At 45.9% G+C, this 27,332-nt stretch overlaps 1 protein-coding gene across 3 annotated transcripts in view; it reads left to right on the top strand.

Moving 5' to 3' along the window:
- Positions 1-2,258: 2,258 nt before the first annotated feature.
- The window catches only part of MAPK4 (mitogen-activated protein kinase 4), a 144,715-nt gene continuing 119,641 nt past the window's right edge, over positions 2,259-27,332 (top strand). For 2 of the 3 annotated variants that reach the window (XM_059140144.1, XM_059140145.1), the window contains exon 1: positions 2,261-2,452. The gene's annotated coding sequence lies outside the window, so the exon portion shown is untranslated. Of the gene's footprint in view, positions 2,453-27,332 lie in introns of all 3 variants that reach the window. The other variant, XM_059140146.1, reaches the window with a different exon arrangement.

The raw sequence follows: 27,332 nt of genomic DNA, 5'->3' as shown, positions 1-27,332 counted from the left end.
TACAGCTGATGGGTTTCTACTCATAGGCAATAGGAGAAATGCTGGTACATATTCTCCCCACTTGAAGAAGTCTTAAAGCTACCTGATGACCTTCCCACCCCCTGGGCTCTATGTGGTTATTTTTTTCTTACCCTATCTAGGCCAGCTGTTTCTTTGGGAAACATTTCTTCTGTGGGGGTAAAAATAAGGAATAAACTGTTCCCTAATAACAGCATCCTTAGAAGAACCCCATGTGATTCTGATGGGAGGGAGGGTGTCTAGATAAAATATCCCAGTTCCTATTCATTCCGCTGGCATTGTGCGGTAATGGACTCTGATATTAAAATGCATATTTCACACCCTCGTCCCACAATTTGGAGGACAGCCATTCACTATGCATGAGCCATTCACTCATGCTCATCACACGGAGAAAATTACATTTTCCCAGTTGCCAAATGGAAGAGATAAATTATCTCACGTGGACAACCACATTGCTCCCAAGAACAGTTTCACAGACCCAAGACACTGATCTAAAACACCCAGGAGGGAGGCTAGGAGCTCTGCTGGTGTTGTCCTGAGTCAGTCTCCTTATTCAGACCCACCAGACTCTCAGCCTAGTGGGCTCAATGTGGTGGGACGTTTGCCGTTCTGGCTTTTTTGGACAAAATGAGAATCCTTGGGGCTTCATTCCTCCTTCCTAGAAAAGATGTTATAAAAATGAATAAATTAACGGAGTATTTCATATTTATGCAAACCCGTTGAATCGATAATACTTATTTGTAATGAAAATTAAAGAAGCAAAATGTTAAAATGTTCTCTTTGGGAAACGTACACAGGAAAGTTCCCACAGATGCACACACATTTGCTTGTTACAGACTCTCTCCTTATCCTTACCTATTCTTTTGGGTTAACGAAGGTCCAGACAACTGATCTCTTTAAATCGGTAAGTAACCTTAAGGTATTACCTACGTACATGTGATTAATAGCATTTCTCTCTACCTAATAATTAGAGCTAACATTTATCACCCTGCCTATGGCCATCACTGTTCTTCCCACTTAATGCATTTTCTGATATGATCCTACAATTAAAAATCTTTGTGTTTTGCCCATGTTACAATTAGCAGTTACATAAATCACCCGTTAATGCTTTCAACAGTTATTGGGCACCTATTACACACCTGGAATTGCCCTAAGCCCTGGAAGCAGAAAAGGAGAGGTGAAGAAGAACTAACCATAGGATACAGCGGACCCTATGAAGTGTCAAAGTACGATTCTTGCTCAGAAGGCTTTGGGAGCTGGGAGAAGGGAGGGCTCTTGGGCCGCTAAAGCCGCTAGTGACCTCATTATACACTATTTAGGTTATCATATTTTTTTCTATGCTTAGAAAAGTGTCTCCTCAGCCATTCCACTGGGGAGAAACGCATTAAGAGACACACCTAATCGGTATAGACCCCTTTAGATTCGCTGGAAGGCGGCACCTGAACACTGGTTATTACCAGCGTTATGTCTGGTGGCCTCTCCTTTCCTTCTCTCTGGCTTCCAAAGCCCGGCTGCCTTCTGTTACCTTTATCCCGGCCCTGCAAATGAGCATAGGTCCACAGCCCAGGCGACCCGCTCTGAATCCAGGGCAGGCTCTGGGCCCGTGCACGTGCACCCCGCACCCCCTCGACTCTCCACCCGGTTCCTTCTCCCGCCCATCCGGGTCTCCCTTGGCCCGGCGACGGCGAGCGACAGTACGGCTCCAAACCGGCCACCTGGTAGCCGCCGGCTGGGTCTCCCCTGGCACCCCCGCCCCTGGCCGCTGCAGAGGCGCCGGGCTGACCCGGCTGGGAGGCCCGGTTTCGCCTGGGGCTCGGGAGGACCCCGCTTCCCGCCGCCCCATCCCGCCGGGGCAGAGCCCGACGGGTGCCCTTCCCCGGGCAAAAGTGAGGACGGGCTTCTAAGGTGATGGAGGACTCCTGAGGACGTGCGCCGGGGCGGGAAGGCCAGACTACCCCGGGACCGCGGCTCGACTCAGAAAACGCGGGCGCCGGGCCCCTCAGGTGAGGCTGTCTCCGCGGGGGGCTGCGTGGGAGAGGGGCCCTGTGCTCTGTGCGCGCCCGGCCGGGAGGCTGGGGAGGCGGGAGCCCGGCGCGCGAGGGAGGCGGCCGCCCCTGGCGGCCCAGACCCGGCTCCCCCGCGCCCGCCGCCGCAGCAGGTGGGGGCCCGGCGGCCCGGGGGCGGGGCCCGGCTCGGGGCGGAGCCGCGGCGGCGGCGGCGGCGGCGAGCGCGGGGCGGTGCGGGCGGGGGCCAGAGCGGAGCCGGAGCCGGAGCGGGAGCGGGAGCCGGAGCCGCGGGTCGGGGTGTCCGGGCGCCCGCGGGAGCTCGCAACGCGCCGGGGCTGGGACCGGCCTGGCCGAGCGCGCCGGCGCCGCGACCGCAGACAAAGGCGCCGCTCGCGCCCGGGCCGCCGCGCTCTCGGGCTCTGCTTTGGGTAAGTGGCTCCCCCTCCGCTTTCTTTCTTCTCCTGCCGCCTACCCCTCTCGGAGTTCGGCGGGCTCCGGAGCAGCCGGGCGAAAGGAAGAAATGCTACTTCCCCGTTCTCACGGTGCCCCCACCTCACCTTAAAAAAAAAAAAAAATCCGAACGGAAAACCAGGCAAATACCAAACTAGCGAGTTTCCGCGCGGGGGTGTCTCCCGCGAGACGGACACGGCCGCCCCCTAACACCCCTTCCTCGGCCAGCCGCGCGCCGAGGTTGTCGCTGGATCTGTAGTCCTGACGGGAAGGTTGCCGCTGGGCATCCCCGGGGGGTGTGTGGGGGAGGAGGCTTTAGGCACCCGACTACGTGGAGGGGACCCCACCCCCGCGGGCAGTTCCGTGCGTCTGGGGGCGCCGAGGGACGGTTCGCACTGCGAGTTCAAATTCGGATCTGGGTTGTGAGGTCTGCCCCAGTTCCCTAGCATCTTTCCCTCCAGCCTCCTTCGCGCTTCGTTCAGGGTTAATATAGCGCCCCCCCGCGCCCCCCGACCGAGGCGCCCAGTCTGCCCACCCGCGGCCCCAGGGCGAGGGCTCGGGGCGCCCGAGAGGGCGGGGGGGAGCCCCGCTGCTCTCCCCGGCTCTGCAGTCCCGAGCCTGAATCGGCTGCGGAGGGAAGGCGGCTGCCGGCCGTGGGTCGGGTCTGACCACGCAGCCCGGTCCCGGGCCGGCTTCCCCAGCCTGTTCCCGGGCTGCTCTCCATCGGAGACGCAAACGGAAGCCTCGCTGGCGTTTGCTTTTGTTCTGCCCGCAACTCTCCCGAATCCGAGGAGAAGCCAGAGTGGGCGGAAACCCCCGGGAGCGGGCGGTTGCGGGAGCTCCAGGTGCAGCCCCGAAGTGGTATTTGGAGGCGGCGGCCGGTTCGCGCGCCTGGGTGGGGACCGGGTCGCGATCGCTCGTCAATGCCCGGCAGCGGGCGGTGGGTCGGCGGCTCTGGAAAAAGCGCGCGGAGCGCCGCGGCCGCGCACTGTCACGCGCCTCTCCGGCTCTCTCGAAAGCGCTACCTCCAGACGCGCATTTCCATTCATGGATCTCTGCCTGGTATTTGACTGATGTCACCTCTGCCCGGGTTCTCTGAGCAAGCGTCTACTGCTATTCGATGTACTAGCCATTTACGGGGGGCCTACCATGGGCAAGGCAGAAGTCCTACAATCATCTTAATTTAAAAGATTTATTGAGCATCTACTACGCACAAAGTAGGTGTGTTACAAACTTTTCAGTTTAGCCGGTATTTATTGAGTGTTTACTGTATTCAAGGTAGTTGTGCTGTGACCTTATTTTAATAGATATTTACTGAGCACCTTCTGTGTACAAAGGTTTTTTGTTATCGTGTGTGTGTTCCTGAAGGATTTCCCAGCCTACTTTTGGGGGGCATGTGGAAATAAGGGAGAGAGAATGTGTCCTTGGACCCTTGAGTCTTCCCTTCCTGTAGTAAATTGCATTTTAACCTTTCTGGACTGCTTGTCATGTGGTGTAGGAGGAGCTGGTGTTCTGCCCTCCAGGTGGAGGGGTCAGAGGGGAGCAGGGCAGAATAATGAAAAGAGGGGCTCAGGGACCCCTTTCCAATTCACTTTCCTTATACTGAAAAAGAAAAATAAAAGAAAGAAAGAAAGGAAAAAGGCAGTTCTTTGGGGCAAAGCACCATGCTAGTTATTGTGGTGAATTAAAAGTTAATAGGGCAAAGCCTTGACACTCAAAGGGATAAGAATCTGTGGTGTGGACAGAAAGACAGACAAAAGGACAATCAGCTAAACCAGGAACAGGGTTGGGGGAGGCACGAAGCTAGCGAAGATAGGGTCTGCGTGAACCTTCCAGCCCCTAGTTTCAAAGCAGGTGGGGTGAGCCTATCTTTAAAATCCTATCATTTGGGGGCCTGGGGACTCAGTGGAAGAATCAGATGGTCCTTCCTGCTGAGAGATTTGATGACTCCTATGACTCTGATCCTTTTGGGATCCAGAGACACACTGGAATATCCAAACTTGAAGCAACTTGCGGGTCATTAGTCTATTAGCAAATATTTGAGCACTTACGTTTAATACAGGCTGCTATCCGGGAAGTAGACCCTAAGATGTATTCTGTCCTAAAGGACCTAACAGAGTTCTTGAGATCAACATGTAAATTGACTGTTTGCATCGCAAACTTGAAAAAAGCCAGGAGTATATTCTTCCTAGAATTTGGCAAAGAAAATCTTGCACTCATGAAATTGTGTCTTTCTATATGTCCAGTATGTTCATCTTTTTACCTTGGCCTCCAGTAATTCCTGGTAACTGCTTCATCTGCTTCATCCCAACTTCTTGGTACAGTGATCTTTTTCTTCTCAGATTATCTCCAGCTTCCCTCTTAAATTCTTTCTAAAGGACATTGTCTTATATTTGTTATGAATTTGAAAGCCCCCTCAGATTCTTTCTGGAATTAGGCCTGCTGTAAAAGATACATAGGAAATAGGTTGTAAACTTTCTGTGCATGGCATAGAGGCCCTATAATTCAGAGCAGAGGAAAACCCCACAGAGGGTGAAATCAGGAATGTACAGAGATAACATGAACTGGCCTTGCGACGTGGACTAGGACTCGACGTGGACTAGGACTCGCATGGGCAGAAAAGACTTCGAACCAAGGCTTCTTCCCAAATTGAGAAAAATGGTGGAAGCAAAGGTGTGAAGGAAAACCAACCAGGAATTTGATAGCTCTTCCTCTAGAATAGTTTCATTCATTCACAGAATTGCTGCCTGAGCATTTTACTGTGTCCATGACTTCGCTAGAATTCAGGAGTCAGGAGCTCGGCACAGTTTGGGGTTCACTGTGCTCCCAGCGCTGGTGAGGACCTTTCTCTGCTATTTGCGGCAGGGGCTGTGCTGCATCCCTGCCATTCTTTCTGGCATTCTTGGAGTTTTTTCACCTGAGCTGAACTTGATGGTAATCTTCTTCAAGGCTAAGAATGTGACTTTTTTTTTTTTTCTGTCTGTGTCCCCGCCTCCCTGCAGGCTCAGGCATGGTCTATAGGTGACATTTCTCTCCAAAGGCCATATTGCCCATTTCTTTACCCTTTCTCTCCCTGTCCTCTCTTCCTCCTCGTGCACCCCTTGGAGCTGCTCAGAGCCTTTCCCTGTATGAACACTACAGGGGAAACACAATCTGTCATCAGTCACTTTCTCTTGAATATGAATGTAGGTCACTGTTCATTTTTCTGGGAGTCTTTGCACTTTAAACCTCATTATGGAATGAAAGGTTTTGTCCACCATGAGAGGATTTCAAGCCCAGACAAGTGGGTGCTGGAGGGAATCGGGTCTTGGTGCTCCTGGAATCACACCACCACCTCCTCGTGCAGCCACTCTTGGCCTGGCTGGTCCTCGCAGTCCTGAGAGTCCAGAGCTTTTTACCTGAGTGTGGTGACTAGAGTCATAGCAGCTCCGCCTGAGCTACCTGTCTACCTGACCTGCACTTGCTCTGGTGTTTAAAGGTCAATCGTTTTCCAAACAGAATCGTTGCTTCTCTACCCATCTACAATGCTCATTATTATAAGGTGGGATTCTCAACCTGAGCGCCACTGATGTTGCGGGCTGAGTAATACTTTGTCATGGGGGTGGTCCTGTGTGTTGCAGGGTGTTTGTCACTATCCCTGGCCTCTACCAGTCCGTGCCAGTAGTGTCCCCGCACCCCCCTCCGAGCCCCCCCAAGTCATGACAATCCGAAATGTCTCCAGTTGTTGCCAGATGTTTGCTGGGGAACAAAGTCACCCCTGATTGAGACCCACTGTTTTAAGGGGATATTGGTGAATATGTACCATATGTACCATTCTCTGTACCTTCTTACTTTCCTGGGAGAGGCCTTATTTAACAGAACTTGGTTCTTTTCAATAATGGCGACTTAGTAAATGTGAAATTAACTTTGTGGAACTTCGCCTGTGAATCATTTCAGAAATCAGCAAAACATCCTTTGTCATCTCACATAGTCTAATCTGCTCATGGCGTTAAGTAAGTATTTTGAGGCAAAAAAAAAAAAAAAAAATAAAAAATTAAAAAAAAAAAAAACACCCTCAAATTCTTCCCCCAGCATGTGACTGATTAACATACCAGACCTGTGGGCCACAGAGCCACCCCTGGCAGCCACCACTGCCCACAGGGTCATCCTGGCTGCTGCTTGGGCAGTGACTGGTGCGCAGCAGTGGGGAGGGATGTGGGGAGAGGATCTAGTTCTGGTGGGATAGGATGCTTATGTAATTTAGGAGTCCTCTTTAAGCAAAATGACCAGGAATGACCAGGTGAAACTGTTGCTAGAACATTGGAAGGATTCTGCAAGAGGGATTTCAGTTTCATTATCTTCGAGTAAAGCTGCTGCCGCTGGGAAAGAGGAGAGGAGTGACAGGACAGCTGTGGCAGTAAGAACAGGAAAGTAGAGACTTTCTTCTACCCATGACTGGAAAGAGCTAAGAGAATCTTCTCGAAGACTTGACTTAGCGTGGATCAAACTAGAATTGTTAGATGCAGGGTGGCCTGTATTTCTGTTACTGTCTGTTCTTGGAAAGAAACTCTCATAGCTTCAGCAATTCCAGGTCAGCACCCACAGTATGTTTGTGGGGCAAGGTTAGTTCAAGTTTAGCAGGAGGCTATGTGAGTTCCTCTAGTGGATAGAAGTACCTTAACACGCATTGTAAGCGAGGTTGGCCCAGTGCCCAAGTTATTGATTCAGAAAGTGAATGAAACTCTTTTCCAGCATATTATAATGGTATGGGGAAATTTTACAGTAAGATTTTATTGATTCATACTTCTATTATATTCATGCTTCTATGCCCAAGACTGGAATGAGGCTTCTTGTATTCCAACAGGCTAGATAGGAAATGCCTTTTGGGGGCATGGGTAGGCAAATAGTTGAAGTATTTGAAAACTTAAGATAATAAAGCAAACTAGAAAAAAATCTCTGTATTTCAGACTTTTCATTCACCCAGTCTTTTTCCTTAATCTAAATCAGCCTACCTTCAGTGAGGTAGAGAAAGTGCTATGATTATAGGTTTAGTATTTAAATGTGCCTGACTGTATGTAAAGATGAACTGTCAATAAGTCAATGTCTAGATTTAACAAAAATAAAAAGACTCTCTACAAGAAGATTTATTGTAGGAGGGTTTTAAAAAAATAGCTAGTTTTCCATTTGTGTTTAAATGGATTTGATTTTTATATAGAGTTTTTAAGAGTCAAGATCTGTTTGGAGATTTTGGGTCAAATCTGCATGCAAGCACAGAGATTATAACCTGCAAGGGATTTGGGGGACCAGTGAGCAGCTCTCTTTGGCCAATTTTATAAATGGGGAAACTGAGGCTGAGAAGTTAAGTGGCTTGCCAGGGTTACACAGAGGTTAGTGCCAATGCTGGGCAAGGGGTCAGGAGTTTGTCCCCTCCCCTTTGGCATTTTTTGTCACTGGAATATTGTTCTGACTTCCTGGTTGCTAGAGCATATTAGTGAAAGGGAGGTCCACGCAGGAGAAGAGTTTCTAATAATCCAATTGATTAGATTATTGATCAAATTATTGATTATATTATGGATTATTGATTAGATTGTTGATTAGATTACCAGGTCATCTAATCCTGGTAGCACTAACCTTTAATTCACACTGATAACACCTGTGCCAGAGGTGTGTGCATATGAGTAGTATTGAAAAAAACCAGGAAAAAACGGAAAGAGTTGGATTAGTGGAATGAGATTATTTTACAGAACTTCCCACACATGGAGTGGTGAGTATGGTTAATAACACTGGACTGTACATTTGAAAGTTATTAAGGGAGTAGATCTTCAAAGTTCTCATCACAAGAAAAAAATATTGTAACTATGTGTGGTGGTGGATATTAACTAGATATATTTCACAATATATACAGTTTCATAGTATATACAGATACTGAATCATTACATTGTATACCTGAAACTAATATAATGTTTTATGTCAATTAGATCTCAAAAAATTTTTTTTTAAAGATTTTATTTATTTATTTGACAGAGAGAGATCACAAGTAGGCAGAGAGGCAGGCAGAGAGAGAGCGAGAGGAGGAAGCAGGCTCCCTGCTGAGCAGAGAGCCCGATGCGGGACTCGATCCCAGGACCCCGAGATCATGACCTGAGCCGAAGGCAGCGGCTCAACCCACTGAGCCACCCAGGCGTCCGATCTCAAAATTTTTTTAAATAAAAAGAACTTCCTTTAATGCTCTTTGATATTATCTTTACAGTAAATAATTAGAATAAAAATATTTATTTCTCTATTTAGAAAAGTACTACGTGTGCATTATGGGAAGTAGCAAAAAAAGTTTTTAAGTCCTACCATGATCCTTTGATCCAATCATATTTTGCTATGTTTTAGTCTTTTTTATCCTCAGCTCAGTTTTTAAACACACTTGAGATCATACTGTACATATAATTGTAATTCATATATTTTTTCAGTTAATATTATACCAATTTCTGTATTTTTTTTTAAGATTTTATTTATTAATTTGACAGAGATCACGAAGAGGCAGAGAGGCAGGCAGAGAGAGAGGGGAGAGGTAAGCAGGCTCCCTGCTGAGTAGAGAGCCCGATGCGGGACTCAATCCCAGGACCCTGAGATCATGACCTGAGCTGAAGGCAGAGCCTTTAACCCACTGAGCCACCCAGGCACCCGCAATTTCTGTATTTTTACAGACTCTCTATAAACATGACTTTTTTTTTTCCCCCAAATTTTTTTTATTTGTTTATTTGACAGACAAAAATCACAAGTAGGCAGAGAGGCAGGCAGAGGGGGTGGTGGGGAACACAAGCTCCCTGCTGAGCAGAGAGCCCAATGTGGGGCTCGATCCCAGAACTTTGGGATCATGACCTGAGCCGAAGGCAGAGGTTTTAACCCACTGAGCCACCCAGGAGCCCCTGTAAACATGACTTTTAATGGCTACACAAATCAACACTCTGGAAGCCTGTTAATTGCAGTATTTTGTTGTTAGTGAACATTGTTTTCTCCCGGTTTCTCACTGCTGTATTATTGCAATGAACAACTTTGTGTTCATACTTTTTCTATAATTTGGATTTTTTTCTTCGTATACATTTCCAGGTAGTGAAATTACTCAACCAGGAGTGGAAATGTACCATGCTAACCAATTGTGTTCCAAAAATGGAAATGATTTTACCACATCATTGATAGCATAGGGTATTTTATTTTATTTTTAAAGATTAGGGGCGCCTGGGTGGCTCAGTGGGTTAAGCCTCTGCCTTCGGCTCAGGTCATGATCTCAGGGTCCTGGGATTGAGCCCCGCATCGGGCTCTCTGCTCAGCCGGGAGCCTGCTTTCCCCCTCTCTCTCTCTGTCTGCCTCTCTGCCTACCTGTGACCTCTGTCTGTCAAAATAAATAAATAAAATCTTTAAAAAAAAATAAAGATTAATTTATTTATTTGAGAGAGAGAACAAGAGTGAGAGAGTGCCAGCACAGAAGGGAGGGGCAGAGAGAGTCCCAAGCAGACTCCATGCTCAGTGTTGCACCCCACCTGGGGCTCGATCCTTGAGACTATGACCTAGATGAAACCAAGAGTCAGACAGTTAACTGACCGTGCCTCCCAGGTGCCTATAGGGTATTTTTATTTCTAAAAATTATAATTTGGTAAGTGGAAAATATGCCACAATGCTTTCATTTGCATTTTGGTTACCAATATGGCTAAACATTTCTCAATAGGATTGTTACCTGTTTGTATCTTTTTTATCTATTTTTCTATTTGGGGTTAGTGGTTTAAAAAATTGATCTGCACGTATAAAATCCATTTTTTTTTTTAAAAAAGGAAAGACAGGAATGCCTGGGTGGCCCAGTTGGTTAGGTGACTGCCTTCCACTCAGGTCATGATCCTGGCGTCCCCTGATCGAGTCCCGCATTGGGCTCCCTGCTGGACAGGGAGTCTGCTTCTCTCTCTGACCCTCCCACTTCTCATTCTCTCTCTCTCTCTCATTCTCTCTCTCTCAAATAAATAAATAAAATCTTTTAAAAAAGAAAGGAAAGAAGGAAAGACAATAAACTTCTGATCTGGATATTCTATGAAGAATTCTGTCCAACCCTAATGTTCCACAGTTCCAACATACTGTGCTGTATGTTGTAACATAGGTGCTGTGTTTTAGGTTAAACTCTCTTTGTTCATAGTGGTGGAGATGGCGTCTTTGGTTCCTGAAACAAAGTTGGGTGGACAGTTGCTTGATCCCCTTGGTATTGACCGGCATGTAGTGAGCACTTATTAAGTGCTTAGTACTTAGTACGTCACAGGTGTTAATTCTCAATCCTTCACAGCTTGTGAATTGGGAACTGTTTTACCATATCAGTTCATGTATGAGGAGAGTGAAGCACAGAAAGGTAAAATAACCATAGTCGGTTGTTCTTTCAACACTTTTTTTTTTTAAGGTTTTATTTATTTATTTGACAGAGATAGAGATCACAAGTAGGCAGAGAGGCAGACAGAGAGAGACAGAGAAGCAGGCTCTCCGCTGTGCAGAGAGCCTGATGTGGGGCTCGACTCCAGGACCCTGAGATCGTGACCTGAGCTGAAACCCACTGAGCCACCCAGGGGCCCCTCCCCTGTTCTTTCTAAAGAGTTCTGATCACCGATGCTAATGCAGGGGGCTGTTCTCCCCACACATTGAGGCAAATCTTGGACACCAGCTGATTGTCCTGCAGTTCAACTCAATTCCTACTCTTTATCTACCTGGAGAACGAGAGATCCCACCGGTTATAGGCTCCAGCTCATAAGACATCCCTCCACCTCAGAAGCCAGTTGCAAGCTTGTCATCCCTGCTCCTGATGGACTGGCTGTAAATCAGGGGTTCCTACCTCGTATTCCGTGGGTTCAGTGAATTTGTTAAAGTGGTTCAGAATTCAGGAGACTATTGACTCATTAGATTACTGGTTTATTACAAAGGATATCCAAGAGTATGAATCAACAGCATGATGAAGAGATACATAGGGTGAGGTCCCAAACAAAGGAGTTTCTGTCCACATGGAGTTTGGGGCCAGGCACAGTGGTATGCGGAAGCATTCAGGTTCCCCAAACAGGAGCTCTCTGAACCCCTTCCTTTTGGTTTTTTATGGAGGTTGCATCACAGGGGCTTGATTGATTAAATCATTGGCCATTAGTGACTGATTCAACCTCTGGTTCCTCTCCCCTCCTCAGAAGTCGGGGGAGTAGGGCTGAAAGTTCCATCACTTTATTCATGGTTAGTTCCCCTGGCAACTAGGCCCTTCCCTTAGGTACTTTCCAAGAGTCACCTGATTAACGTAAATCCAGTTGTGGTAAGGAGTGGGACTTTTTATGAATAACAAGCTACTTATTTCACTTTTTTGGCTGTGAAGTTATTTCAAGATCTGAGGATAAAGACCAAATATTATGACAAAAGTTGTTCCCATTGCTCTTCTTGCTTAGGAGATCTCCTAGGTTTGGGTGCTGTGAGCCAGGAATTGTGGACCTGAATAGGTTTTGGTCATCTGAATGGCCAAATACATATTTTCGTAAATCACAACATTGCAACTTTTAACCAGGATTATACTATCTCTGGGTCTTCAGTAAGGTGACCTGCCTCAGTGGTGTAGCTGCTCTTTGAAGGAGCTGAGCTTAGGTTTATTAGCAACTTCCTCGGAATTCTCTTGCCTATTTCTGGGAGAACTTTGTTTTGTAAGGTCATTTTACTATCTTAAATTTCCTTACTATAACTTCTTTGTCTCTTACCCTCTTTTCCATATTTTCCATCCTTTTTATATCTCCTGGCGACATTCTGATAGTTCTTCTAACCTGTCTTCTAAATCACACTGTGTCTCTTCAGCTGTATCTAATCTGCAGATAAAGCCATCTGTTGTACTCTTAATTTTAGTAACTGAATTTCAGTTCTGAAATTTCTAGTTCTTTTTCAAGTCTTTAATGTTACTTTTATGTAATTCCTGTTTCCTTGTTTTGAAATGTTTAAGCCCAACTTGTACCTCCATGACCATAGTTAAGTATAGTTGTTGTACATTCTGTGTGTCATAATTTTTCCATCTGGAATACTTATGCATTTGTTCTTTCTGTTGTTTGTTCTGATTATCATGCTGGTTCATATTTGTGTTATATGTGCCTGATTATCTTTGAATGTGTGCTAGATATTGTTTGAAAAATTTTGCATAAATATCATCTCATCAATTTTAAGATGTACTCCCCCGCCCCCCCCCCACACATACTTTGATCTCTGAAATTCAGATGTGGTTTACACTTGATGGAGTTTTATATTTATAGTTGGTACCTAAAATAGGAGCTACCTAACATTTTTTCTTTTTCTTTTTCACTGGTACCTAAAATAGTAGTGCAGTCATATAATTAGTGATATTTAAGATCGATGAAATGCAATAATTTGAGGCTCTGAGTGATCCTGGTTAAAAATGACAGGAGTTTGAGAGAGGATTAAATAGCTTAAATAGCTTCTTCAGGATTTTTGGGGTACCAGGAATCCTGGATCAGTGTGAGGACTTAAGATGTTTTTAGGTCACCCGTATGTCAAAAGTCAGACCGGTTTGTTGTCTCTCACTCCTAGGGTCCTAACCGTTAGTGTGAAGTGGTTTACCAGGCCTGTCGCCTAGGGATGCCCTGGCCCCCTGACTGTGAGGCCGCGGGAAGTGCTGCTGGGCTTCTGACTTCCTCTTTTGGATTCACAGTCCATCTGACCCGGTGAAAGTAGCCCCTCATACCCAGGCCCCTATCTCTGTACCTCCTTTTCCCAGATCTTAAGTCTGAAGTCCCTCCCCATCTTGTTAGCTTTAGGAAAAAGTTTTAAAAAATATTTCCTGTAGGTTTCTTTTTGTGTTCATTGGGAAGTTTGGTTCAAATTACCCAGTTCACTGCAGCTGGAGGAGGCAGAAGTGAGTCTGATCTAGCTTAGAGACTGACAGGAGAGGAGCATAAAGCACCTGCTGCCCTTTGCCTGCCCATGCCCAGAGAACTTTCTCCACCACTCCCAATATGTCATCCTGGTCCTAGCTGGAAAGCTGAGGTTGGGATGAATGCATTCCTGCAAACTGCCTCCAGCTAAATGTAGATCTGTTTCCCTACATAGAAGAGACCAGTCCCTTAGGCTTTTCCTAATAAGGCAGGTGAGCTGGCAGAGAAAGCGGTTGCAGGAGTGGCATCTGGAGCCTCATCAGTCATCTGTCTCCATCTGGTTTCTGCCTTCTCGTCCACAGCGGCCTGCAGGAAGATGCGAATTTAGGACCAAGGGACATGATAAGGGATGAAGATGCTTTCTATCCGGGCAACTGTTAAGAAGGAAAGCGAGTAGACTGTATTTTAGCTAGGTAACATTTCTTCCATTCGGCTTGGTCTCTAGCATTTCTAGATGGAAAGCAGAATATTTCACCCATGGCCAAGTCTAGTCCTTGTAGAGACTGAACTATTTGTGTCCCTGCTCAGGAGTCAGGGTGGCCTTTCCAGGGGACTCTTGTTGAATCTTATGTTTCCAAAGAAGCTTACATAATCCTTCCTGGCTTTCAGAAGTCACATGCTTATCCATGTGTTCTCAGGATCACCAGCCAAATATATTTTCACCAACTTTGCTCCAATTCTCCTAGATGTTTTTCCCCAACCTTCCTGAAGACAGAGAATTTTACAGTGAAAAAAATACATTTTCTGAGTTCGAAAAGGTTGGGCATAGAGGCACAAAGTGGCAGGAAGCCCCTCTCCACCACCCTCTTCCACTTACCTTAGCAGAGCATCCATTGCCTTTTTTTGAGGGAGACTCTAATATTTATTTTGGGGTCCCTTTCTCCCTGGGAACCTCAGAGCTGTCCTCTCAGAAAATTGCTATCAGCCCAGGAAAGCACGGTCTGCTCTCACTGTTCAGGTGTGTAGCATTTGGGTAAAACAAGGAAGGGCTGGCCAGTAGGGATCTGCCTCTCTGGAAGGGGCTTGTTTTGTGGCAGGGTATCTCCACCAACTCTTTGGAGATCACGGAGATTTTTTTTATATTCCATGATGATATATCCAGCTTATTTTAATTTTATTCTTACAGCATTTCACACACAGGAAAGATTTTATATATATATATATATACACACACCACACACACACACAAACACGTATATATGTATATATATATCTATATATCTTAGTTCACTCTTAGCTAGAAATAGAAATCCTCCAATTGGGCTTTAATAACTGTCCTTAAAGGAACGAAGCTATCATTCCACTCCCAGGTAGTTCTAGATTGTGACTGGGGCCTTTGGAAGAAAGGATAAATGACTTAATTAATTTTGAAGAAGAAAGCTTTCTATTCTCCCAGAAAATGAACCCTTTCATGATTATTTTTAGAGGCAAAATTACTAGAAAGCCCCACCAGCCATAAGAATTTATGAACCATGATGTCTGAAATCTCTTCAGGCTGAAATGAAGTAAATTAATTCCTGCAGTGTGATTCACTTTAGGGACAAGTCCACATTTCTTTTATTTATCGGTAAACGTAGGCTCTTAAAAGTTTTTTCTAAAGAGGTATAGTTAGTTTGAGATTCATCAAGTCTAGGTCTATATTCCTTTGGTCAAATTTTCCATTAATTGTAATTTGAGTTTTTTTCCAGCCATTTTGAGACCATTTTGTCTGCTAATAAGAGATAATATGCTACGATTTCAGTAACATATGTGAGAACCGTGGGGAGTTCAGACAAAGTTAGCCAAGCGAAGCTCTGTACTTGTCATAGAGACCAGGACATTACCTTCTCTGTATGGTGGCAATGGCACTTTTTACCAAACATTCAGAACTTTTTAAACGATTCAGAACAATAAAGCGTTACAGCGTTTTCAACAGGAAAAAAAGGGACAAAGAGATTCAGAAATCTGAAATGATTTTATTTGTAAGAGAAGAATCAGGAAGATAATTGCAGTAAACCTCTTTAGAAGAGGACGTAAGACATAGGTAACAATAGAGGAACTATACTCGACTGCTTTGAGCTTTCCAGATTGGAGGAGAGAAAGGAAAAATGTCTTGACCAGTTATTACAGTTTTAATGCCCATCGTGTAGGATGCTGAAGAGGACTCGAACATCCTACCCATCTGCTGTGTAATAAAGCCAGTGAAATGTGTGCCATCAAAATGACAGAGAGAAATTTAGGATGTACAGAGTAAGGAGAAAGACCATTATTTAACTGTATGCGTGAGAGTATGTCTGGTAAATGGTCTTGGGCATGTCATGGCCTAAATAAGTGTTCATTTTTTTCTATACTGTACCATATCCTTGAGCTGAATGGAGAGTAAAGACAAATAAAAAGACTTAGGTCCTTATTAATTTTGTTGGATGAAGGATGACAGGGAGTACACGTCCAATGTGAAAATGCTTTTGGTTTATTAAACTGCATCAGTTAAAAGCTAAAAGTCTTGTTTTTAAATTTTTGTGTATGGCTTCGTTCTTCAAAAGTTATTCAGTGAATTTGTTAATCCCGAACCCCTCCCCCTGCCCCCCTCTTTTTTTTTTTTTTGTGAGCCATCTTTGAAAGTGAACCTGAAATGCATTTAAGGAACAAAGGAGGTAAAAAGAAAAAAAATCCCTTGACTTCTCTATTCAGTTTATTCAGAAACAGATCCGTAGAACCAAAGGTTTATCGGTCCTTTAACGGCTGACTTTTCTCTTATTTAACCAACAAACAATGCAGTGTTTTGCCCTGCACCCCTGAATCCAGGAATTGGCTCCCATAACATATTAAGTAACTTGCTCTCTTTCCCCCTTTCCTATTGGTAAGAAATAATAATAGCATTATTATTTATCATCCCTAAAAGCAATGTCTGATTTCAGTAATCTAAAACTATATTGCCTTAAACTGAGATTATTTGAAATGAGATCTTTCCTCTCTAGTAATAGATACCTGGAAAAGAAGGTGTCTAGCTCTAGATAGACGGGGCAGATACAGGACCGTGTACACGTACAGTGATGATTATGTGCTACATGCAAGCTTTTTTCTGGAAGGACACAGAAGCCATTGTTAGTAGTGGTAAAGTAAGAAGCAACCGGGGACTGAAGAGGTAAGGGAAAGGATTTTTTTTTATTTTATACCTTCTTATACTGCTTAAAAAGTAAGCACATATTTTTATGTAAGAAATAAGTAAGGGGAATTAAGAAGGTGAGAAAAAGGAAAGAAGCCGCTGTAGGAGATCCCATCAGCTCTGAATTTTATTTCCAGATGCCTCTCTCAGTTGGAAATTCTGGTTTTTACAGATCACCAGATCAAAATTGTTAGGGACACAGGCTCAAGTAGGTCTTCCCTGGCTTTGTGTAGCACTGGTGTCTTCTCTGAGCCTCCCGGTGGCCTGTCCAGGACATTGCGTCCATATTGTGTGATACCCACTTGACAGATGGGAAGCCTTGAGCTTGGGGAAGATGGGTGGCTGGTCTTAGGCCACGTTGTCAGTGCTTGGGAAGTTTAGAACTAGGAGCCACGTTCATTGTTCCTTTAACCCTAACTTTACTAGAAACTTTTTTTTTTTTAACTAGAAACTTCATAGAAAGAACTGTTCTATTGCTTCTGGACATTCTTTCCTAAATGCTCCAAGCTGCCTCCTCTCTGTTTTTATGCCGTAACATCTGTTTCCTTCTCTGAAACCATGGTTAGATGTATAATTGTTTTCCTTGTTAATATTATCAACATAGGCCATTTCTCTGCTTTCCGCAGGCTTGTGGCATCGAGGACATTATGGTGTGTTTATTAGTTACTTAATCTTTGTTTTATGGAATTGGTTACTCAAGGTATTTTCTCCCAAATAATTACCCGTTTTTAGGAAAACAAAGTAATAAGCTTAGCCATTTCCACCAGGCTAATGTCGTTGTCCACAAGCAAATGAGAATCACATGATGTTTGAACTGGAAGAAAACCATCCTTGCAAGGACTTACTCTCTTGTTTTGTAAATGAAGAACCTGACGGTCAAGTAACTTGTTCTGGATCACATAGAGAACTCAAGGTGACATGGGATCCAGAGCCCACTTATCTTGACTTCCAGCTCAGCCCTCCTCCTGATGCAACAGGAATTACAGAGAATAATTCTCTTGGGCATCAGGCATGTAGATGAACGGTCAGGGGTGGCAAAAAAAAAAAAAAAAAAAAAAAAAAAAAAAAAAAAAAAGTCACACTAAAAACTGCAACTGTGCAGAGGTAATATGAAAAAGAAGAGGAGGTGTTGAGCTTATTTTTCCAAGTTTTAATGAGTGGTTTTGCAGGCTTACCCCTTTTAAAGCACACTTGCTCTGTCAACATCAGCATTTCCAGAAAAGGATTTATAATAGGAATCCTTTAGATGAAACATATCCCAACCGTATTTCATTCACCATAGAGTAAAAAGCTCCCTCACTTGCTGGGCAGATCAAGGCACACAGCATCAATGTTGTAAAAGGAATTTTTTAAAAAAGATTTTATTATTTTATTTTCTTCCTTGTTTGACACAGAGAGAGTGTGCCTGTGAGCACAAGCAGGGGGAGGGTCAGAGGGAGTGGGAGAAGCAGACTCCCCGCTGAGTAGGGAAGCCTAAGTAGGGACTATGGGAGCCCCGAGGGTTGGATTCAGTAGTGAGAATGCCATTTTTATGAATTGTGTACCTTTGGTGGCACCCGCTATCAGATTTATACAGTCCTCGGAGGCACTAGCTCCTGTAGGCAGCATTGTAAAGGATGTCACAATAATGGATGTCTCTGAAAATTCCGTGTGTGTGTGTGTGTTACACAGACATGCCAAGGCTCCAGCCCTAAAAACTGATTTATTTGGTTTGGAGTGGGATTCAGACATCAAGATTTAAAACCATGGTTCCCCAAATTGGCCGCACATTGGAATCTCCTGGGGAATTTAAAAAATCCTGATGCCTGGGTCTGACTCCCCAGATTCTGGTTTAATGGGTCTGGGGTCTGGACTACACATCATAATTTTTTCAGAGCTCCTCGTGTGATTCTCACGGGCAGCCGAGGTTGCAGTCCATGGGTGAATGAGACCTGGCTAACCTCGTGCATAGCAGGTGTTCAATAAAAATAAAGTATGAGATGAAAGCTAGATGTAAGGGTTTATAAGAGAAGCCAGTGCTAAGAAGTCCATTTCTGGTTCTTTGGACATTTCTGTAGGCTTGGACGTGTTATGCAGTGATTTGGGGTGGAGTGGGCAGCAAAACCTAATAATTCAGCTCGCCAGTGGAGCTTGCAGCCAGAACCGACAGCCAGGGTCTTCCTGGTTGCTCTGCTGCATTTTCTCTACCTGTCATAGGAGTGGCTGATCTGCCTGTCATACTCCTGATGTGTCTGTCTCACACTGTCCTTTGGAGAAAAACAACCAGAAACTGGCTTCTGTAAGAGCAAGGTGCTCCAGCCCTGGCTGTAGCCCGAGGTGAACTCTGTCCCATTGACAAGGCGCTGCTAGAGCCCGCCCACTGCTCAGGGTTCCTGAGAGCTCCCTGAAGCACAGAGCGCTCGAGTTGCCTGGTTTCCTTGGTTCCCTAGGTGATTCTTGTTTAGTTCAAGGGGTACAGGGAGGGGAAGTATTTTCGCATCTGGCCCCAGCCAGTGCAGCTGCCTGCAGCCGTGGGGAGGCTCCACCGTCCTGGAGAAGGGGAACTTGCCAGGCAGAGAGTTCACCGGAGCTGCTTACGGAGCTGAATCTGAACTGCTCTTCTGTGCTCTTGGAAGTCTCCCAGGGCACTGGTTTTCGCACTGGAGTGTGCATAGGCGTCCCTTAGAGAAGTGTTAAACTACGGATTCCTGGGGCGACACCCAGATTCTCTGATTCAGTAGGACTGGGGTGGGGCCCCAGAACTGGCCCGTCTGACACCTTCTGGGGTGGTGCCGATTGCTGGTCTGGGGACTGCCCTATGAAGGAAGCACACAGATGGCACTTGTGGTATTTAGGGAAAGGACACTGTTGGGTGGCTGCAGATCTACCTAATGGTCACAGGATGAAGAGTTAAAGTGGCCTCCCAGCCTGGGGCTTCCATGGATGGCACAGGGGAGGCGGCAGTGTGGCTCAGAGGTGGCTCCCGGGAGCAGATGGAGCCTGGTGGGGAGGGCTTGGATGAGTAGGGGTTTGCCAGCTGAGGAGCGGGGGGCAGTGTTCTGGGAGCAGTGCGGGCAAAGGTGGAAGAGAACAGGAGTGAGGCTGCTGTGGGGCGCACACGTGGCTTAGGGTGATTGATGGGGAGCGAGCTTCATCTGCGTAAGCAGGCAGAGGCCAGATCCCGGTGCTGGTCCTCCACGTGGAGGAGTCCGGGCTGATCTGAAAGTGAGGCAGTTCCCTGGGGGGTTTCACGCAGGAGAATAACATGACGAGTTGGGAAACGGCCTGGCGGGAGCATGCATCTGCAGGAGACCCACGAGACTGTCACAGGAGTCCCTTTGGGAAGTGACGAGGACACAGGGGTGTGACCTCTATGTCATCTTGTCCTGGCATCACCCTTGGTCTCTGCTCAGCATTTCCATCTTTTTAGAGCCATTTCCAGTAGGTGCCTTTACTGGCTCTTTGAACATCTCCTGCGTATGTTTGTATGTGGACCCAGGCATTCTTTGTTCCCCCTACTCAGATTGTTTCTCAGGGAATAAGTTAAAATAAATGTCAAGGGCAGCCTTGAAGCAGGAGAGCCCTGAAGGGCCAGCATGGAAGGGAGTGGGGCAGTCCCCCTACTTAGCCTGAATGAGGGCCTAGTGGGTTCTGTATCTTGGGGAGCTCTGGGTTTTTCTTTCTTGGTTCTACCTGGGAGTCACGCATTCCTCTCCTGCTCCCACTCTGAGAACAATTACAAACCTGAGTCAGAGGCCAGTCCCCCAACCTCCCAGGCTTTTAGTTTGGGGGCTTACCAAGGCCAGTCTCCTAAATTCATAGTACCCTCAAAATGGCACCGTGCTGGGCATTCTGGAGGCACGGGGGTTTCTGAATCAGGGCAGACCCGCACCTTGCCCACCGCAGTAGTGAATGCGTCGTGCCTGCAGAAGGAAGTCGTGTACGTGGAAGAGGGCCGCAGCGAGCCAATTGTTTAGTAGGCACAGGTGCAAAAGGTGTTGGCAGGAGCAAGTTCTCCTCTGTCCTGGCCCATCGCAGAGAAAAATCAACACTGATGGATTTCATTTGTGGTACTTCTTACTTCATCTGGTAATGAAAATTTGATTTGTGGTTTCCTCGCGTAGGGCTCTTCATCATACTGTAATTGATACATCTCCAACAAGTGGCTCTTGAGGAAATCGATTCCACCAGGTCTCATCATGAACCGGAGAGACTGATGGAGATTTGTGTAGGCTGTCTCCCTTGTTGGGCCCCTTCCTCTCAGGCTGTGGGGTCTCACCACTGGCTGAGTTAGAGGCTCCCCCAGAAGGCATGAGTGGGCTGCTGTTGGGGAAGGCAGGGGTCTAGACTGATGACCAGCGTCAGTGAGCAGTCTGTGCTCTGAGATAATGACATCAAGAAGTGTAGGTCACCCATTCCAAGGTGGCTTTTGCTGCTTCAGACTAACACGTAGATAGGAGAACAGATTGCAGGATGGTGAGCTGGCAGCCTGACTCAGATTGGAAGGCGGGTGAGAGCAGAAAGGGGTGGGCGTGACCCACAGTCCATGCTTGCCCTCGTGGCAGGTCAGGGGAAGAGATATGCTGTCCAAGCAGACACCATCTGAATGCCTCACTGAGTGCTGTCCCAAACATTTTGCTAATGACATGCCCAACTAGGACTTTTTTGCTTCAGAGTTGCTAGAAACATTTGGCCAGATGTCCAACAGGGCTTGCTTCAAACTTTGGCTGGCTCATGCAAAGCTGTTTTTATCCTGTTTTTATCCTGATCCCATCTGCTGTCTGTCCCTGAATGAGGTTTGCCATACATTGGGTACCATCTTGGAAGTCTGTTCTAAGGTCATGTGAAGGGGGCTGTGCCTTCTCTTTCTCTTTTTCATGATGTTTACTGTAAAAATGTCAATCTGAAAAAATAAAGTTATGAAATGTCAGCTAGTAGAAAATTTTCATCATTCTTTTAAAGCTCATTTAATATACTCTATCTCATTTGGTTACTACAAGAAGTCTGTAGAGTAAATAGGAGAGGTGTTACTATTTTTTTTAAAGATTTATTTATTTGTCTGAGAGAGAGAATGCAAGGGGTAGGGGCAGAAGGAGAAGGAGAGAGAAATTCAAGCAGACTCCACCTTGAGCTTGGACCCTGACTGGGGGTTTGATCTCATGACCATGAGATGATGACGTGAGTCGGATGCTTACCTGCTTAACCAACTGTATCACCTAGGCTCCCCAGGAGTGGTGTTATTATCTCCATGTCATAGGCGCAGAGGGTGAGTACCTTGCCCAAAGTTCTGAGTAATTCAAAAGGTCAAGAGTGACTTGGAGCTCAGGCTTCAAGTCTCTACCCTCAGAGCCTTTCAACATATTTAACTTCTCAAGACTGCTGCTGAATAACAGCAGCTATTTTCTGTAAGAAGGGTTTGGAATTCTCTGTCTACATAGTTGATGATGTCATTTATGCTGTTTTTGTGGTGGAGTGGTGAGACATTGTTGTTTCATTAACTTGCTCCTGTATAAAAAACCACTGCAAAACGTGGCATCTTTTTTTTTTTTTAAGATTTTATTTATTTATTTGACAGAGAGAGATCACAACTAGTCAGAGAGCCAGGCAGAGAGAGAAGGGGAAGCAGGCTCCCTGCTGAGCAGAGAACCCAATGCAGGGCTGGATCCTAGGACCCTGAGACCATGACCTGAGCTGAAGGCAGAGGTTTAACCCACTGAGCCACGCAGCCCCAAAACCTGGCATCTTAACACAACAATGACTTATTCTCAAAACTGTAATTTGAGCAGTGCTTTGCTGGGTGACTCTTCTGTTCCATGTGGCGTCACCTGGGACTCCTTTGGCTGCTCTCAGCTGCTGACTGTGTTGGGCTTGGCCAGAAGGTGGGAGAAGGCTTCCCTTGCCTGTCTTGTGCCTCCGTGCTCCTCCATGTGGTCTCTTTCTGGGTCTGGCTTGGGCTTCCTCACAGCCTGGTGGTTTCAGGGTAACCAGACTTTATGTAGAAGGAAGAAGTGGAAATTGCCAGTTCTCTTAGGACCTGGGCTCAAAAGTCCTGGAGTAAACGTCATTTCCACCACCTTCTGTTGGTCAAGGTCATGAGGCCTTTCCAGACTCCAAGGGAGGAGAAGGAGACTCCACCTCCTGAGGGGTGAGTGGCATGTACCTACAATGTTGGGAGAAGTGGTTGGTGGGCTGATTAGGGGTCTGGCAAGCACAGTAACATTCCTGTGTCCACTTGCTGAGAGAAACAAAGCATCTTTACTACAATGTCCCATCCCTAGATACACGGAAGAATGTCTGTTAAATATACCAAGTGTGCATGAGGTGTTGACGAACAGCTGGTGTAGCCCAACAGGAACATATAGGTGAGGAGCAGCCCTAGAACTTGGGTCCTCTGGCTGGTTGCCGGTCCAGGCCCCCATCGGGCTCCTCTCTGGGACCACGCACAGACTCAGGAATCACGGCCTTGGTCCTAAAAATTACTTGATGCATCCGACCCAAAATTTATGGATAGAGGAAAGACTTGGAGAAATGACCATAAAGGTAGCCCATTAGATGGTAGAAGAATATGAACTCTAAATGTCATGTCATGATGATGGTGCTTGCGGAGCCTTTTGGACCCATATGACTGTTCAGATCCAAATAACATGGTCAGTGCACTTTTCCAGTTGCTTGTAGCTGGGAAATGATCCTCTCTTTTTGTTCTGGCCCATTCATCCAACCCCATGCTTCCTGAGCAAGCTTTTCTTGGCTCCTGATTGCATCGAGAGCATTGGGCATTGGGCTTCAGATTGTAATTAACAGAGAATTCACAACTGCTGCTTCTCTGGTTCTGTGGGGTTGTCCTCTCACCTACAAATTTGCATTGCCAGTATATCTGTAGAACTTTCTGTTCTTTTCAAAGAGTTTTCGGATGGATTATTGCATATCATTTTCATGGCAATTCCATTAAGATAACACTGAGTAAGATTACTCCCTGTAGAAAGAAGGAGGTTTGAAGTCCCAGAATGGCAGAGCAGTGGCAAAGCCAGGCTTCTGCTCTCCATTCCAGTGTTCTTTCTCTTCCTCACCTCCAGCCTGTGGTAGGCTTGTCCTAATGTCCAGGGCAGGATGACTGGCTGTGATGAGGAAGGACCAATTTTGGGATTAGAGCATCTGTTAGTACCTGAATCGTGGCGTTGGTCACGAAGTTAAGATACAAAGGTAGTTTTTTGTTGTTGTTTTGTTTTGTTTTTAAAGATTTTATTTTATTTTTTGACAGACACATTGAGAGAGGGAACACAAGCAGCGTGAGTGGGAGAGGGAGAACCAACTTCCCCCAGAGCAGGGAGCCCAATGCAGGACTTGATCCAAGGACCCTGGGATCATGACCTGAGCTGAAGGCAGATGCTTAACGACTGAGCCATCTAGGCACCTCCAAAGATACGTGTTTTTAACTTGAATTTCAGCTAGTGGCAGAAAAACTTGCTCTTTCCAGCTAGTGGAGGGACCGGCAGGAAACACATTTTTACCCAACCCTCATAGTACCTTTCTCTGGATGGGGATTTGAGCTTATCCACTCATGGCCCTGAGTCGGAGCATAGGAGAGGGATAAAGGCAGCTCTCACATCCGCTGCTGAAGTACTTCTGTGAAGCCCACTTGGGTCAAAGCTGATCAGAAAGTGGGAGAGTCCAGCAGTCCTGCTCCATCAGCAGCCCTGTGGACCCGGCCCAGAACACCTCACACAAGTTAATGAAGACACTTGCTCAGTAGCAACTAATGGGCTTTTCTGCTGTGCTAAAATTAGAGCTGAAAGGTAAACAGATAGAGCATTGGAATGGAATAATAATGTCATACCATATGGGAAAATTCTAGTGTGGATTAGTGATTTTCTTGTCCTTGGAGTTCTTCAGAGCTCTGCTCTGAGCTGTGTGGGAATGGGAGACAAGACAATGCATCTAACATGGCCGGTTGTCCTCGCATAATTAATGTGTCTCCTTTACTCTCATAAGTGTTCAGATTTGGGCGGTAGGTGTGGTCCCCCAAAGCGTGGAGCTCAGCATATCATGGGCACTCAGGATGGGTCAGTTTTCTTCCTTGGCAAGCCAGTAACTTCTGCGTGGAAGTAACCATCAAAGCGCTGTGTATTTTGTTTTTATGAACCTATTCTTCTTGATGCTCAAGGTCAAAATCAGGGCTCTTTCCTTGATTACGTTTTTCTTAATCACCTTTTTAAAAAGTGATAATGCCAAAACAGATGAAGCGGACTGAAAGTACACTTCCATCATGGGCCTGAGTAATGCATGGAATTGTTGAATCATGGTTTTGCATACCAGAACCCAGTATAACACTGTGTATTAACTGTACTGCAGTTAAAGAAAATAAAAGTGATAATGCTTTTTCACACTCTTCTTGGTACCATAATGGGCATGACATTTGCTGACTTTGGATTCGGTCGAACTCTAGGGAAATGAGTCTCTGGTTCTTTATGGGTGAATCCATAAAACCATCCTAATAATATTGTCCACTGAATTTATAAGGTAGTAAATTACTTCTAATGTAGGACTTGATCTCATAGCAACCCTATTCAGTGGGAGAGTCTGGGGCACTAGAGATAAAGAGAAGCTCCCATTGCTAATTAATAATACCACAAAAACTGGAACCTTTTGGTTCTACGTCCTTCCTTTAATCCTGCCTGTTGTGGATGCTCCTGTATCTGGCCGAGTCATGTTGATTTAAGATATTTCTTCTGGCGCCCATTAAAATTTAGAATCCAGTGAAATTGATGACACTGTATCGTGCTGACCTAGGTGACAGTGGAGAATTTGGCTACTGCAGCATGTGCACTGTTTCTGGTTTGTTTATTCATCCAAGTGTCCAAGGGCAGCCTCTTAAACAGGCCTTGTATTTGTTTCGGGCATTTATGGTTTACAGAACATTTTATCTGCAGTATCTGTTTGATGCATCCAAAGAGGAAGTGTAAGGGACAGGTAAGTGTTTAGAGGTCTGGCTCTCACCATTCTTCCCCGAGAGAGGAGGAAGGCAGCTCAGAGAGATGAAGGGAGTTGCTGTAGGTGGCACATCTGGTAAATGGCACCACATGGTTTGCGGCTCAAATAAATATATATATATTTTTCCTTTTAAAGATTTTATTTATTTATTTGACAGACAGAGATCACAATTAGGCGGAGAGGCAGGCAGAGAAGAGGAAGGCTCTCTGAGCAGAGAGCCTGATGCGAGGCTCCATCCCAGGACCCTGGGGATCATGACCTGAGCTGAAGGCAGAGGCTTTAACCCACTCAGCCACCCAGGCGCCCCAAATATTTCTGATATCTGACCCCTCGTTCCTGATTTCCAGGAGCTTCTCCAGTGCGTCATCAAACTTGGGAGAGATGGTTTGATTTTGAGGCCACAGGGCTCATGATGAGCACCTCATAAAATGCTGAGATTGCTTCTCCTCTAGGAAGAGGGACAGTTATGGTCTCTGACTGCCAGAGTCGTGAGAAATGTAACAGCCTCTTCCAGAGCAGGGACGGTTTTAATCCACCGAAATGGCCTGGGAAAGTAATTAAGCAGCTCGTTGTTAAGTGGAGCCAGTGGGTAGAAGGCAGCGAGAGAAGGGGAAAGCACTTAAGAATGAGAGTGTTTAAAAACACTTAAAAAAAAAAAAAAAAAAGCCTTAAAAGGCTTGGAGCCCCTTGTCTGTCAGGAGTAAGGAATGGGGCTGGGAAAACACTAGAGGTCCATAAGAGTTGAAGATGAAGAGGCCCAGGAAAGGGTTCAAGGACATGCCAGATGCCTCCCACAGGGACATTATTTTGGAGAAGGGAGTACTTGAGGGGTGCAACAGGTTTTCAATAGATACAAATCTCTGAAGCCTGGGCCTGGAGAAGAAACAGTCTTCCACGTGGTACTGAGGACAAAAACACCCAGCCTCTCTGAGTCAAAAGAATGCCATTTCCCCTTGCCGTGGACTTTGCTAGATCCCAACAACTGAACCAACGATGCAGGGCCTCAGACTGGCAGAAGCTAGAGACTCGTATTGTGGGCAAGTGAATTCTGGTGTCCATCTCCTCTTCCTTTCTATCACCTGTGTGTGACTGAGGGCACAACATGGGTTATATGTCCTTACATCACTTAGAGGCTTTGTCTCCAGGCAAGCTGGGCTCTAACTGATGGAAGGAAGAGAGAATGTATCGACTGATGGAGGCAAGAGGGTGGGCATGTCTCTTGTTGTCTTCATGACTTTTTTTTATTTTTTTAATTAATTAATTAATTAATTATTTTTATTTATTTGTCAGAGAGAGAGGGAGCGAGAGCGAGCACAGGCAGACAGAATGGCAGGCAGAGACAGGGAGAAGCAGGCTCCCTGCGGAGCAAGGAGCCCGATGTGGGACTTGATCCCAGGACGCTGGGATCATGACCTGAGCCGAAGGCAGCTGCTTAACCAACTGAGCCACCCAGGCATCCCTTCATGACTTTTTAAAAAAGATTTTATTTATTTCTTAGAAAGAGAGAGCATGAGCTGGGGGAAGGTCAGAGGCAGAAGCAGACTCCTCGTGAGCAGGGAACCTGATGTGGGCCTGATCTCAGGAGCTTGGGGATCATAACCTGAGCCGAAGGCTGACCCTTAACCAACTGAGCCACTGAGCCGCCCCTCTTCATGACTTTTGAAGGAATTGACTTAGAGGCATTGGATCTTAGAACTGAAAAAAGAAAGAAAAAAAGGAACCCCAGAGACTATGTAGTCCAACTTTTCCTGTAATGCAAGCATCTTTTCTGTAGCTATCAGAATAGATGGTAATTCAGACCTTTTTGGAACCCTTTGAGAAAGAATGTCCTGGCTGGTCCTC

The sequence above is a fragment of the Mustela lutreola genome, chromosome 11, assembly GCF_030435805.1.
Source record: "Mustela lutreola isolate mMusLut2 chromosome 11, mMusLut2.pri, whole genome shotgun sequence".
In the NCBI taxonomy this organism is placed as follows: Eukaryota; Metazoa; Chordata; class Mammalia; order Carnivora; family Mustelidae; genus Mustela; species Mustela lutreola.
This window is presented reverse-complemented; position numbering and strand designations above follow the sequence as displayed.